The sequence below is a fragment of the Phyllobates terribilis genome, unplaced genomic scaffold (assembly GCF_046119375.1).
Source record: "Phyllobates terribilis strain yellow unplaced genomic scaffold, ASM4611937v1 Scaffold_5__5_contigs__length_657084704, whole genome shotgun sequence".
In the NCBI taxonomy this organism is placed as follows: domain Eukaryota; kingdom Metazoa; phylum Chordata; class Amphibia; order Anura; family Dendrobatidae; genus Phyllobates; species Phyllobates terribilis.
Window position 1 is genome coordinate 190,661,788 of NW_027362765.1, and position 14,688 is coordinate 190,676,475.

The 14,688-nt window shown below is 44.4% G+C and overlaps 1 protein-coding gene across 4 annotated transcripts in view; it reads right to left on the bottom strand.

Moving 5' to 3' along the window:
- The window catches only part of TMEM106A (transmembrane protein 106A), a 48,448-nt gene extending 34,295 nt beyond the window's left edge, over positions 1-14,153 (bottom strand). Inside the window, exons 1-2 of one of the 4 annotated variants that reach the window (XM_073683651.1) lie at positions 14,030-14,153; positions 13,804-13,956 (exon numbers count right to left, since the gene is read on the bottom strand). The gene's annotated coding sequence lies outside the window, so the exon portion shown is untranslated. Of the gene's footprint in view, positions 1-10,444; positions 10,535-13,760; positions 13,957-14,029 lie in introns of all 4 variants that reach the window. The other 3 variants (XM_073683650.1, XM_073683647.1, XM_073683646.1) reach the window with 3 other exon arrangements.
- Between the last annotated feature and the right edge of the window lie 535 nt (positions 14,154-14,688).

Genomic DNA, 14,688 nt, shown 5'->3' on the forward strand with positions numbered 1-14,688 from the left:
TTATGGCTTGCAGCCAATGAAAACACAAAAATGATTAGCTTAGTAATTTAGAATAATTAACAAAAAACACCTGCAAAGGCTTCCTAAGCATTTATAAATGTCCCTTAGTCTGTTTCAGTAGGTTCCACAATCATGGGAAGACTGCCTTATGGACATCTGTCTAGTCAGTAGTCATTGACACACTCCACAAGGAGGGTAAGCCACAAAAGGTCATGGCTAAAAAAGATGGCTATTCACAGAGTGCTGTATCCAAGCATATTAATGGAAAGTTGAGTGGAAGGAAAAAGTGCACAAGCAACTGGGATAACCACAGCCTTGGAAGGATTGTTAAGAAAAGGCCATACAAAAATTTGGGGGAGATTCACAAGGAGTGGACTGCTGCTGGAGTCATTGCTTCAAGAGCCACCACACACAGACGTATCCAGGACATGGGCTACAAGTGTTGTATTCCTTGTGTCAAGCCACTCATGACCAATAGACAGAGGCGTCTTAACTGGGCCAAGGAGAAAAAGACCTGGACTGTTGATCAGTGGTCCAAGGTGTTGTTTTCAGATGAAAGTAAATTTGGCATTTCATTTGGAAATCAAGGTCCCAAAGTCTGGAGGAAGAGTGAAGAGGCCACAATCCAAGCAGCTTGAGGTCTAGTGTGAAGTTTCCACAATCAGTGATGGTTTGGGGAGCCATGTCATCTGCTGGTGTAGGTCCACTGTGTTTTATCAAGACCAAAGTCAGCGCAGCCGTCTACCAGGAAATTTTAGAGCTATTCAAGCTTCCCTCTGCCAACAAGCTTTTTGGAGATGGAAATTTCATTCTCCAGCAGGACTTGGCACCTATCCACACTGCCAAAAGTAACAATACCTGGTTTAAAAACAACAGTATCACTGTGCTTGATTGGCCAGCAAATTCACCTGACCTTAATACCCCATAGATTCTCTATGGGGTTTCAAGAGGACGATGAGAGACACCAGACCCAACAATGCAGACGAGCTGAAGGCTGCTATCAAAGCAACCTGGGCTTCCATAACACCTCAGCAGTGCCACAGGCTGATCGCCTCCATGCCACGCTGCATTGATGCAGTAATTGATGCAAAAGGAGCCCTGACCAAGTATTGAGTGCATTTACTGAACATACATTTCAGTAGGCCAACATTTCAGATTTTAAAAACATTTTTCAAGCTGTTGTTGTTATAAAGTATTCTAATTTACTGAGATAATGACTTTTGTGTTTTCATGGGCTGTAAGCCATAATCATCAACATTAACAGAAATAAACACTTGAAATAGATCACTCTGTTTGTAATGACTCTATATAATGAGTTTCACTTTTTGTATTGAAGAACTGAAAGGCTATGTGCCCACGATGCAGACATGCTCTGGATTTTTCCTGAGCGTTTCTGCATCTCCCTAGCAGAAAAAACACGTGCGGATTGTACATGCGTTTTTCCTGCCAGGGACATACGGAAGTGAAGCGTTCTTCACATGCATTTCCGCATGTGGGTTGACCAGCGCTTTCCAAGCGATTTTAGCATCACTTGGAAAGTGCTTGTCAACTTGGTCACACTATATAAATCCATGCAAACGGCATGGATTTATATGCTGTGACCTTAAAGAATGGTTAAATATAAAAAATAAATCTATACTTACCTTCCCATGGCCCCCTCAGTCTTGCTTCGCTCCGTTCTCCCTTGCCGGCAGCTCACGGTACACTGCACTGAAGGACCTGCTGTCACATGACTATGACATCAGCGCAGGTCCTTCAGTCCATCGCGAGCTGCCGGCATGGGAGGACAAGCGCAGCGGGGGCCATCAGAAGGTAAATATAACATTTTTTATTTTATTCTTTTTTTTTTTTTTTTTTTTTTCAGGTTCTATGGTATCCGGGCCCAGAGGAGAGTCTCCTGTCCTCCACACCCGGGTACCATCCGCACATTGGAACGCATGGAATACGCATCTACAGATGCAGTGATGCGGATTCCATGCGTTCCAATGCAAGTCAATGGCGGCGAAAACACAGCACTTCCGCAAAATAATTGGTAGTGTTGCGTTTTTTTCAGCAATGATAATCCGCAGTGGAAATTTCCGCAGCATGTGCACAGCACATGCGGATTATCATTGGGGAACATGGCAGGCCTTCTACCATGCGTTTTTTAAGCGTTTCTGCAGCGTTTTTGCCGCTGTGGAAACACTTAAACACATCGTGGGCACACAGCCAAATAAATTAAATTTTCGATGATATTCTAATTTTGTGAGTAGCACCTGTAGATCCAAAGTTGACTGTCGCTCCTACTGCACAGATTTCCATCACAAGTCTAATATTTCCCTAGTGTTCAGCTATTTATAGTTTTGGAAGGTGTCACATGTAACAACTATATAATATATGAGTTTCACTTTTTGTATTGAAAAACTGAAATAAATTAACTTTGATGATATTCTAATTTAGTGAGAAACACCTGTATATGGAACAGAGTAGTGGTCATGCAGTGAGAGGGAGGGGGTGAGCTGTAACCATCGTCATGTTTTATATGTCTCCAACTTAGTAACAGAATCACAGAGGGTCATTTACACACCTAGATTATCCACTCATAAAAATCGATCGAACAAAGATTTGAAATCGCTGCATATGCAGCAACCATAGCCATAATATTCTTTTGTCATTGATCATATCAATTATGCGGATCTAAAAATGACTGTTTGTCACCATTATATCTCCTCATATAAACAGACATTTGTAAGTCATCCATACTGATAACAGAACTGCAGAAATCCTCCACCTCCTGTCCCATAGTATACACAACTGGGGAACGGTCTATCACTGCCTATACACAGCTGATAAATGTACAACCATTAAAAACAGAGGAAAGGGAAGGAAGGAATCTGCTTTCTGCAGTATCAGCTCTTAGCAAAAAAAAAAAAGTGCACCAAGTTCAACAACAAAACATGAAAAATACAGACAGACAGAAAGATACTCAGCTACTAAAGGAACACAAGATTAAAGAGAAGTTGTCGCTTTCTCAAAATAACGAGTTAAATACAACATAAAAAAATCTCTCAGCTCCCCTGATTCTGGAGTTCTTTTCTGTTTTGCGCTGCTAGAGATATTCACATTTGTTTCTTCTGGAGTGCAGCATATGAAATCTCTGCTTACAAACCATCCAACTAGACATTTCTCCAGTATTTTCTAGGTACATGGCTTTTACCCCTCCTTCCCAGGTGCTGTCAGTCACAAGTCAGCAGCTGATCTAGCAGTCTAACAGTCTTAGGTCTCATTCACATGTCCGTGTTTCCAGTACGCACGGTATTCGTTTATTTAATGGATACCACATGTACCCATTATAACCTATGGTGCTATGCACATCTGTTTTTACACGGTCAGTGTATCCGTGCAAAATCACACAAACATCAGTTTTTCTTCAGATGAAAAGGGCCAATACAAGTCTATGGGTCAGTGAAAAACATGTACAGCACAAGGATGGCATCAGTGTACAGTCAGTGTTTAACATTGCAAAGTATATGAGAAGCTTTGTATTTCTTTCACCCATACCGGAAAACCACGGACGACACACCAATTGTAAAAACTGACAAGGATGACACACTGATGAAAAACACTGATGACACCAGTACAGTTTTATACGGACATGTGAAGGAAGCCTTAGACGCTGCTGAGCTGCGATTGGCAATGTCTGAGAGGGAAGGGTGAAAGCATTTTCCCCCAGAGAAGAATGAAGAAATACCCAGTTGGACTGCAAAGCAGAGATTTTAGATATTCAGTTTTGTTTCTTCTGGAATTCACCATCTGCAGATATCAGCACAAAAAGAAGGAGAGCGGTAGAAAAAAGGGAGGCAAGGGATTTTTTTTTTTAAAAAAGTATTTTTTTATTTTGAGCAAGTGACAAGTCCTGTTAAAGCGCACCTGTCAGCAGGATTGTGCTCAGTAAACTACATACACTGTCAGGTGGGCGACATTACACTGAGTAAAATTATACCTTTGCTGATGAAATCTGTCCAGTGGTTCTTTTATAATCTTTATTTTCATTCCTGACATCATGAGATGCTCGTGCTTGGGGGGGGGGGGTGTAACTGATGCTCTGCTTATGTGTTCATATATCTGCCTTGACATCGAGCGGTGGACACCGCGATGCGCAACTGGAGCCAACGCACGCTCCTCTAAGGCAGCCCGTTTGGGACCCTATCCCTCTACCTACACCAGCAGTTCTATTTGCCAACTGAAGAAGGTCATCATGACCGAAACGTTTTGTTGTAATATTGCTGTGTGTTTATCATGCTAAAATAAATTTTCACATATAAAGGACGTTTTGAGTGCCGAGGTTTCTTGAACGGTGTCCTAAAGGGTTCGGCCCCTGCTCGAGCACCTACAAAGGGAGTGCAGTGATATTTATTTTCATATATCTGCCTTATGACAGGTCACTATGCCATCAGTGACCAGCCTACTATTTTAAATACTGCTTGTGTAATTTGTGTGGCAAACATGAAATTTACATGCCCCAATATAGCCCCCGCCGCCTGCGCAGTAGCATCATTTTCGCTTGAAGAAAAATAATTTGGGTGCAGCGATATGGCGCCGCGTATGCGCAGTAGCATCTCTCAGCAACTGAGAAATGCTACTGCGCAAGCGGCGGGGGCCATATTGCTGCAGGGAAATTTCTTTTTCCTCTAGAAAAATGGCGCCCGCACGTGAGCAGTAGCATCGGCAAGCGATAGATGCTACTACGCATGTGCGGGCAATTTTGGGTCATGTAAATTTCAGGTTTGCCACACAAATTACACAGGCAGTATTTAAAATAGTAGGCAGGTCACTGAAAGCACAGTGACCTGTCAGAAGGCAGAAATATGAATACATAAGCAGAGCACCAGTTACAGCCCCTCCCCACAGGCCACCCCAAAGCAAGAGCATATGTCAGAAATGAAAATAAAGATTATAAAAGAACCACTGGATGGATTTCATCAACAAAGGTATCATTTTACTCAGTGTAACGGCGCCCACCTGACAGTGTATGTGGTTTACTAAGCACAATCCCGCTGACAGATGTGCTTTAAAACGGCTTTTCTGCTTAATGTCCAAGTACAGCGCATGACCACTGAGCACACTGAGAGCTCTATGTAGAGCCACAGCATAAAGCAGGAAGTATGTACAGGAACATGCAAACGTTCGTGTGTCACAGGACTGCATATGACAGCTGAGTCCTAGAAGACAAGCCACAAAATATCAAGATGACTGATAAGAAATCTTGGAGAAAAGCAACATTTTTTATTATTGCTTGGCGGCACACAAAGGTTAGCGCTCCATAGGGAAACCTGTGATTCACAGTAAAACCACAGCCTTGCAATGACTCACGCCTTCAATCTTGCTTGGATTTTTTTTCTCCCATAGGGAAACATTACATTTGTAGTGCAAGCTGTAGTAATGGTGTGATTTTACTGTAATCCATGGGCAGTGCTGCTGTGGAGCCCTATCCCAATGTTTGTCATCTCTAGTCAAGTACCACTTGGTTAGGTTTCTGGATTTCCTTAGTATTAGGCCACATTCGCACGTCCCTGATTAAACACAGTGTCATCAGTGTACAGTTTGTGTGTCATTTTTTCCCATCAGTGTGTTATTAGTGGTTTCAAGGATGGACAAATAAATAACAAATCTTCTCCTATCCTTTGCAATGTTAAACACGGACAGCACACCAATTGTATACGGATGCCATCCGTGTGCTGTACGTGGTTTTCATGGACCCATAGACTTGTATTGACCCTTATCATTCGTGATACCGGAAAAAATAAACAAAACTCCATGAGTTTTGCATGGAAACACGGTCTGTGAAAAACAGACATGTAGATAGCACCTTAGATCATAATGTGTATGTGTTCAATCTGAAAAAAAATGTGTCATATGGACCTGTGAATGAGGCTTTAGACTGGCTTTACACTTCGGACATTCACAGTCTGAGGAATGTCTGGATAGAGACGTACTCTTGATTTCAGGTCAGCCTCATGATTATAAAGCTGCTTTCACATTGCTTTCTGTCCCTTCGGGGCATATGTCCGAGATTCCCCACAAAACGGGGTCTGGACATATGCACCGACGGGACCATAGACTGTAATGATGCAGACAGAGGGAACGTGTGCTCTAACGTGCATCATTTCCAGGTGTATACGCCTACTGGAGGCTGACACCCAGACGCAGACTACCACGTCTGAGTGTCCGCCTCCAGTAGTCGGGACACTCCCAAAAATGTCCGACGGGGACACAGAACGCAATGTGAAAGCACCCTAATGCTACACTCACATCTGTGTGACATGTCCAAGTGCTGACCAAAATTTTGTAGGACAGCACTGAGAAAATAGAATTAGACTTACTGGTAATTCGGTTTCTAATAACCCACCACGACAGCACACAGGAGGATGTAACCCCACCCTAATAGGGGCAGGAAATACGAAGGTTAAAATAGCCCCTCCAACATCCTCCCTCCAGTGTTATTACAAAGGACCACAAGAGTATAGATGCTTCAAATTAATTTTTATTTCTACTGATCAAGCTGTCATAGAAACAATAAGCGAGGGGGAGTGAATTACCCGTGCTGTCATGGTGGTTTATTAGAAACCGAATTACCGGTAATCCTAATTCTATTTTCTCTAATAACCCCCCACGACAGCACACAAGAGGTATAACAAAGATATACTAGGGAGGAACAATAGCCTGAAGGACCTTCCTTCCGAAGGCTAAATCTCCAACAGACATTAGGTCTAATCAGTAGTGTTTGGAGAAAGTATGTGGCAGCTCTGCAAATCTGTTCGATGGATGCGCTGGCTTTTTCAGCCCAGGAGACAGATATCGCCCTTGTAGAATGGGCCTTGAGCTTTGCTGGAGGAGGTAGATCCTGGATCTGGAAAGCCTCCGTAATCGCCCTCTTAATCCAGTTGGCTATTGTGGATTTTGCGGCTTTCTTTCCTCTGTTTGGACCTTGTGTATGGACAAATAAGTTCTTGTCTTTCCTTCCTTCTTCTGTTTCCTGAAGATAGTGCAGTACTATTCTCCGAACGTCCAGAGTGTGCAATTCCATCTCTTTTTTGTCTTTTGGGTTGTCACAAAAAGATGGAAGGATTATCTCCTGAGATCTGTGGAAATTTGAGACCACCTTAGGTAGAAATGAAGGGTCAAGTTGGAAAATTAGACGATCTTCCAAGATTCTCAGGTAGGGTTCGTTGATCGAAAGGGCCTGTAGTTCACACACTCTTCCGGCTGTATTTATTGCCACCAGGAAAGCAGTTTTCCCAGGTCAGCCTGTCCAGTCTTATGGTTGATAAGGGCTCAAAAGGTGGAAGGGTTAACCCATTCAGAACAATGTTAAGGTCCCAGGGGGGAACCAGGTCTGTTACTCTAGGGTGGATGCGGGTGGCTGCTGTCATAAATCTTCTCACCCACTGAGGTTCCGCTAGTCTTTGATAGAAGAACTTAACGTCGCTACCTGGACCTAAAGAGTACTAGGTCTGAGACCTTTGTCCAGGCCTTCTTGTAAAAAGTCTAGAATCTGAGCCACATCAGCCCTATGAGGGTCTGGGCAAGTGGGTGCACACCAACTTAAGAAGGTTTTCCAGATCTTATGGTAAATGATGTTCGTTACAGGTTTCCTGCTTTTCTGGAGAGTTTTGATGACTTTCTCTCCGAGGCCTCTTCTCTTTAATATCAGCAATTCAGAAGCCAGGCAGTTAGGTGTAGTCTCTCGGGATCCGGATGGTGAATCGGTCCCTGGAGAAGGAGATCCTTGATGGGAGGAAGGATTAGAGGGCTCTCCACACTCAGACTGGTTAACGTTCCGAACCAACTCCTTTTTGGCAAGCGAGGGAATGTCTGCCACTCACTGTAATGCCACAGCCATGGTGGTTGTGGCATTACAGTGATTGCCCAAATCGATGGGAACAGTGCTCACAGTGAAACATGAAAAGCCGGCAATTCATCAGCGGCATACATCGGTACCCGATAAGTTAGAACAGAAAGAATAGAGCATCACACATAGATTAGATAGATAGAAACATGTCAGTCACATATATAAGAAGTACAGTGATAGTGTTGATTACTGTACTTGTCATTTAGTGTTAAAATAAAGGATTTATTAAAAAAAAAAATTGCTGTGGGTTCCCCCGTAATTTAGACTCTAGCGGAGGTTAAGCAGACGGCTGGGGCAGATGTTTCAAGCCTGGGAAAGGGGTAATACCCACGGAGCTTCCCAGGCTACTAATATCAGCCCCCAGCTGAATACCTAGCCTTTACTAGCTATTAAAAAAAAAAAGATGTGGAGTCCCCCCCTATTTTAATAGCTAGCAAAGGCTAAGCAGACAGCTGGGGGCTGATATTAATAGCCCAGGAAGGGTGCCATGAATATTGGCCCCCTCCCAGGCTAGAAACACCAGTCAGCCGCCCCAGAAATGGCGCATCCATAGGATGCACCAATTCTGGCACTTAGCCTCGCCCTTCCCACTGCCCTGTAGCAGTGGCAGTGGAGTAATAGGGCTGGGGTTGATGTCAGCTTATAATGCCAGCTGACATCAAGCCCAGGTTAGCAATGGAGAGGCGTGTATAAGACGCCCCCATTACTAACCCCACAGTGAAAGTTAAAAAAAACACCAACACCCAGAATAAAATCCTTTAATTGAAATAAAGACAGAATACTTTAAAGGATTTTATTCTGGGTGTTGGTGTTTTTTTTAACTTTCACTATGGGGTTAGTAATAGGGGCATATTATAGATGCCTCTCCATTGGTAGAGACTGTATTGGTGCTTAATAGTGTTGCCAAGGTCTCCCAGGATTTCTTTAGTAGTCCCTCCATTTTGCGTTCCAAGGCGTCTTTTAATTGAGAGGAATCTTCAAAGGGCAGCATGGTTTTCTTTGCTACTCGTGCAATTTGGACATCCACTCTTTGGACTTTAGACCAGCATTTTGCCGTGTCATTGTCCACAGGAAATCTATCCCTTAACTCTGTAGGGGTATTTAATCTCTTTTCTGGAGATTCCCACACCTCTAAGACTAAGTCCCTAATACTCTGGTGTATAGGGAACACCAATTTTTTCCTGGAACGTAGCCCCCCAAACATCTGATCCTATACTGTTTGGGGCACTTTTTCTTCCTCGACCTCCATAGTTCTCCTTACTGCCATGAGGAGTTCCTCCAAACTATCTGATGGAAAATAATATCTCTCTCATTGGGAGCTATCAGGGGTTGGACTTAGTTCACCTTCCTCTGGAAGATCTTCCGAGATATATATCTCATCTTGAGAGTATTTCTCCTCTCCCTCTGGCGGGCTAATCTTCCTCTTTTTGGCTGCTGAGGGAGTAGATGTAGAACCCTGACTAGGTCAGGGAGTAGGGAGAGTGACCAAGGCTAAGGAGGATTTGATATCCTGGCATACAATCCCCTTTATCTCCTCCATTAAGCAAGGTTGTTCCTGCCTGATAATCTTCTCCGTACAGTCCTTGCATAGGGGCTTTCTATGGGAGGACGGTAGTTTTTTTGTACAGATGGGACATCTGCGTGACGGTTTAACTTTTTCTCCAGATGCAGGTTCCTTGTCCCCCTACAAGAGAGGGGAGAAGAAGGGGAGGGGAGCTATAATCACTATTTCCTGCATCTGGGAGATTGACTACCAGTGCCATACTTACTGGGAACGGACCGGCGCTGGGCTCTACAGATGCAGAGCGAGAAGCTTCAACAGACATGGTTTTGTCCTACCTGTAGATGTCATCCTGTCCAGGGCTCCTTTTATGGGCGATCGGACCAGTGCCTCCCTCTGTTTAGAGGGCTCCTCCCCCCAGGTGTCCAGGTGAAGATTTCTGATCACCGGCGGCATTCCGCTCTTCTTCCCCCATAGTTTTTTTTATGCGGTTCACAGTGGAACGCAACTGCTGGAAATGACGTCATCATCCACCGCCTGGCGTCCGACGTCACTTCTAGCGTCGCGGCGCGCGCTCCACATCCGGGAGTCGGCATCGCCCGCGCATCCAGAGGGGGAGAGGAGGAGGAAATGGACCGGAGAACTCAGAGAGGCCTCCAGTCAGAAGATCCTGCAGACCGTGCCCGAGAGCGCGGACTGCAGGAGGGGATCCTGAATCAGGAGGAGACGGAAGCAGCGCCCTGAGGAGAAGAGGTAAAGACCGCTCGATCCTCCGCTGCCCAGCTAATAGCTTTCCCCCAGTGCCTGTCGCCGGCCCAGCACACCAGGGATGACCTCTTCATTCCTGATAGGGACATGAAATAACACTGGAGGGAGGAGGTGGGAGGGGCTATTTAAACCTCTACATATTTCCTGTCCCTATTAGGGTGGGGTTACATCTTCCTGAGTGTGCTGTCGTGGGGGGGTTATTAGATAAATATAGATGGGTGTATTCACACATTCACTAAAATAACGGATTCAAGAGGGAGATGCAAGGCATGTCCTATTCTTACCCAATTCTGCAGATCAGACACTGACATTAAAGTCTTTGTGGATCCATGAGACACGGATGCAAATCAGAAGCCTTCCAATCAGACATGTGCCTAGAAAACATAGCAAAAAGTTCTAGTTTGGGCCCCACCTCTCTCCCCCCAAAAAACGTGTTAAAGTAGGTGAGGTCATATCTCTCAACTTTTATAAAACAGGGAGAAGAACGTGCATTGTGGCACGTATACAGTAATTATTCCCTCTACTGAAGCCCCTTCCTGTTCTCACCTACAATACCCCTTTAATGGCCAGTATAGAGCACACTGCCAAACATGTGCCATACGCACGCCGCTAGGTTCAGATGGGGCGAGACGGGTTTCATGAATTCTTTGGAATTCTGGGGTAACCGTTACCCAGGGAGACCATAGGCTGCAGCTTCTCTCAGGCACACGATAGATTCAATTGCTGATCAGACACATCTGACAAGAGTCTTTTCAACAGTTTTACAGTGGAATTTAATCTGAAGCACGGCCAGTGCAATTCAGGGATATTACAGCAACAATCTTCATTACAGCACAGTCTCAAAGCAGGGACAGTAACATCAGTCTCTTCGGTAGCATAATTCAGCACAGATTATATCTCTTGGCAGCATACTTCTATGCATACACAACCATAGGTTTTTCCTTCACAAGGACTCCCTAGTACACAGCATTCTTTATCCTGCATGGAGATGGAGGGGGGGGGTTGATGAGGGAGATAATCCCTATGAGGATTCCTTCCAGTCCTTATCTTTCTGCCCAATAATACTCTGCACTGCTAGCTCAGGGAGTCTATCCGACCTTTGTTTAGCTTCCCTCCTGACCCGAATTCTGTTCCCTTGTCTTCTGTGAGATACAGATCACACACCACCTTTCTCACTTCAGCAAGAACAGTAAACAATTCCCCCACAAACCCCCTGTGGCTCTGCTAACCACTCCCTGTCTCCTGTGACTGTGTTAACCCCTCTAGTTGCTGGATGCTTCTGAAGCACAACACTTCCTCTGCATGTCACACATGAACTCACCCACACAGTGTATATCACCACAGTTAATCCCCCACCCCACACAAGTACAATATTATCACTACATACTGCCTCCAGCAAAGTATGACACCCCTCAATACCCCCAACACAATACCCTCTCAGCATGATGTTCCTAAAGTCACACACACACTATCATAGCCCCCACTCCTACACTAATAATATCACGGTCAGTGCTTCAAATAGTCACAACTGTTCACTCTATAGGGTAAATACTGGGGGACGGGGATAATTGCGGACAGGATCTGCGTAACAGAAATATTATATACCTGCACACCGACAGTAGTAAGTTAATATGCGTAGTGATTAGAGGTAGGGATCACCCAATATACAGGTATACCTTGACGCGGTTGGACAGCTTTTACACTTTTTGATAAAGTTAAAGGGGTTGTCTGGTCTTAAACTACAAGTCTGCAGTCACTATGTGACCTATGAATCCCGCGTGCTGTGAGGCTACATTTCCACGGTGAGCTTTTGATGCTGCAGAATTTCTGCACCTTATTATTTAAATTAGGTTTTTCATTGCGTTTGTGTACATTTCTTTACCATGCATTTTTTGTTTGTTTGATGTGTCATGCTTTAAATAAAATGGCTTTGTTTTTGATACTTACTGGTATTTGATTTTGACAAGAGGTTTTTGATGCATTTCCACCATGGGAACGCACTAAAACGCATATGTGTATTTTACCTGCGGATTTTCCGTATCTAATGCGGGTCTATGGGGAAATCTACACAGAAAACTGCAAAAGTAATTTACTTGCTGTGGATTTGAAACACGCACCGCAGGTTAGGGTCACTGAGTAAAAAAAAAAGTACATTGGGCACGAGATTTCTTTAAAATCAACCCCATCCACTCAGCTGCAACTGTAAGAAGCAGCAAAAATATGCAGTGTCAAAAACACATGAAAAGCTCATCGTGGGAACATAGCCAGGTGGTCGTGCAATATGCATACTACCGGGTCGGACACATTCCAGCTAGTTGAGCACGGCCTCTCTGAATGCAAGTGTACTGAGCGAAGCCAGAAACAGTCCAGTCTGATGGTGGCCAGTAGTATGCAATCGCCCCTGGTAGTATGACCGCCCGATCCCAGAGAATCCTCACAGCTCACAGTGCAGCGATATGAGGATTCAGAAGTCTACAGTCAGAGTACAGAGTGACTGCAGACTTGCAGTTTAACACAGGACAACCCCTTTTAGTGCCTCATGTTTTTTTGTGTGTAGAAATAGTGTAGTTAATATAGTGATTGAGCAGCATTGTATAGCAATGTATCCATATCAGTGTATAGATGCATAGTGCATATATGAAGTTTTCAGAATACTACACTAGTATAATAGTGAAATATATGCCCCCTGAGGAAGTACGGAAACACGTGTCGGGGCTTCCCCTGACACTGGTGGTTATCTCTCACCTGTTACTAAGTATGCTTTATCCAGCCTTACTCCTCGTGTGATACTTGCATTATTGTGTGTTGTAGGATTTGATTTTTTGATTGATTATTTTGACCTTTGTTTGGGCCATATGATCTTTACTATTGTGATCTGACCTACACACCTTTTGCTGTGACCAATTGATTGTTCTGGCTGGACTATGTGACTGCATCTTTGGTTTATATCTGATACCAACTGTGTATGTCCGATAATATGTGGAATCATACAATGAGTGTCTTTTTACATATATTAAATATGTTTAATAAAATACTTATTTTTTAGTCATCACATTGTCTCTTAATTATATTGTATCCTGGTTTTTTTTTTTTTGAACACTTATGGTCTAAAAAAAAAAAAAATTATATATATATATATATATATATACACATATATATATATATATATATATACACATATATATATATATATATATATATATATATATATATATATATATATATATATATATATATATATATATATATATATATATATATATATATATATATATATATATACACATACACACACACACAGTAGGGCTATAGTCCCTCCCGTTCTCACCCCAACATCATGTGGCATTTATATTACAGGGGATTACTAATACGGCAGCGATCATTTTGGGGCGCACATCTGAACGTACAGCAGCGACCCTTCCTCTTCATGCTTCTGAATGCTGACACTTCTTGCTCATATCTGCCCATACAATCCATAGTAACTATAGCAGCACTATAGTGTGGTAATGGGTCATGTGCCTAAAGTGCTATTACAAGAAATAATGGCGCAGACGTCACACAGGGATGTAATATAATAGAGTTTTCCTAATAGAGTCTCACACTAAAGCCTTGAGGCAGAAGGGTCAGTGAGGGCAGCCTTCACCTTCCTGCTCTGCACACAGCGGACCTTTCCCCAGTCTGAAGTGCGGCTGTCTCTGCTCCACTGCACGACATTCGCCTCCACCTGCAGCTCCTGATATCCTGGGGGTGGGACGTGCAGGTAACTCCACAGAGGCAGGCGGTAACGGCCTCTCTCCTACAGCACGGACAGGCCGCCATTAGCACACATACACCGTATAGACACCGTGTATACACCGTGCGCACTGTACCTGCAGTGTCCGGACAGCAGCCGCTCTCAGTCACAGAGCTGGAACTTGTGTACAGACACGCCCCCTGGGGGAGGGGCCGACCGAGGAGAAGTGTGAGGGAGCGCAGCTCTGGGGGAAGCTCTGACTGAATGCTGCTAGATTCAGGGGCGGACACAGACTGTAGTGGGCCCCTGTGCAAGAAATTTTTGGGGGCCCCCCCCTGCGCTTCATAAGGCAACAAAGTTATGTAAACATAACCCCCCCATGTGCATCTCTCGCCCCCCCCATGTGCAGCTCACCCCCCCCCGTGCATCTCCCACCCCCCCCCCCCCGTGCATCTCCCATCCCCCCCATGTGCATCTCTCATCCCCCCCATGTGCATCTCTCATCCCCCCCATGTGCATCTCTCACCCCCCCATGTGCATCTCTCACCCCCCCATGTGCATCTCTCATCCCCCCCACTCCTAGTTAATTAATTGTATTTAAAACAAATAAAACTTGTTATACTTACCCCCATGCGATCCCTGCAGAATCCTGGCGCTCGTCCACGTCGCTGCCACCAGGCTCTCCTGACGTTCGGCCATGTGACGGTGCCACATACATAGCCATCAGCTTTTGTTTTGGCCAAAAGATTTTTAAAGCCGCCACCACGATAAGGTAGACTCTTCTGGCCGGGCCCT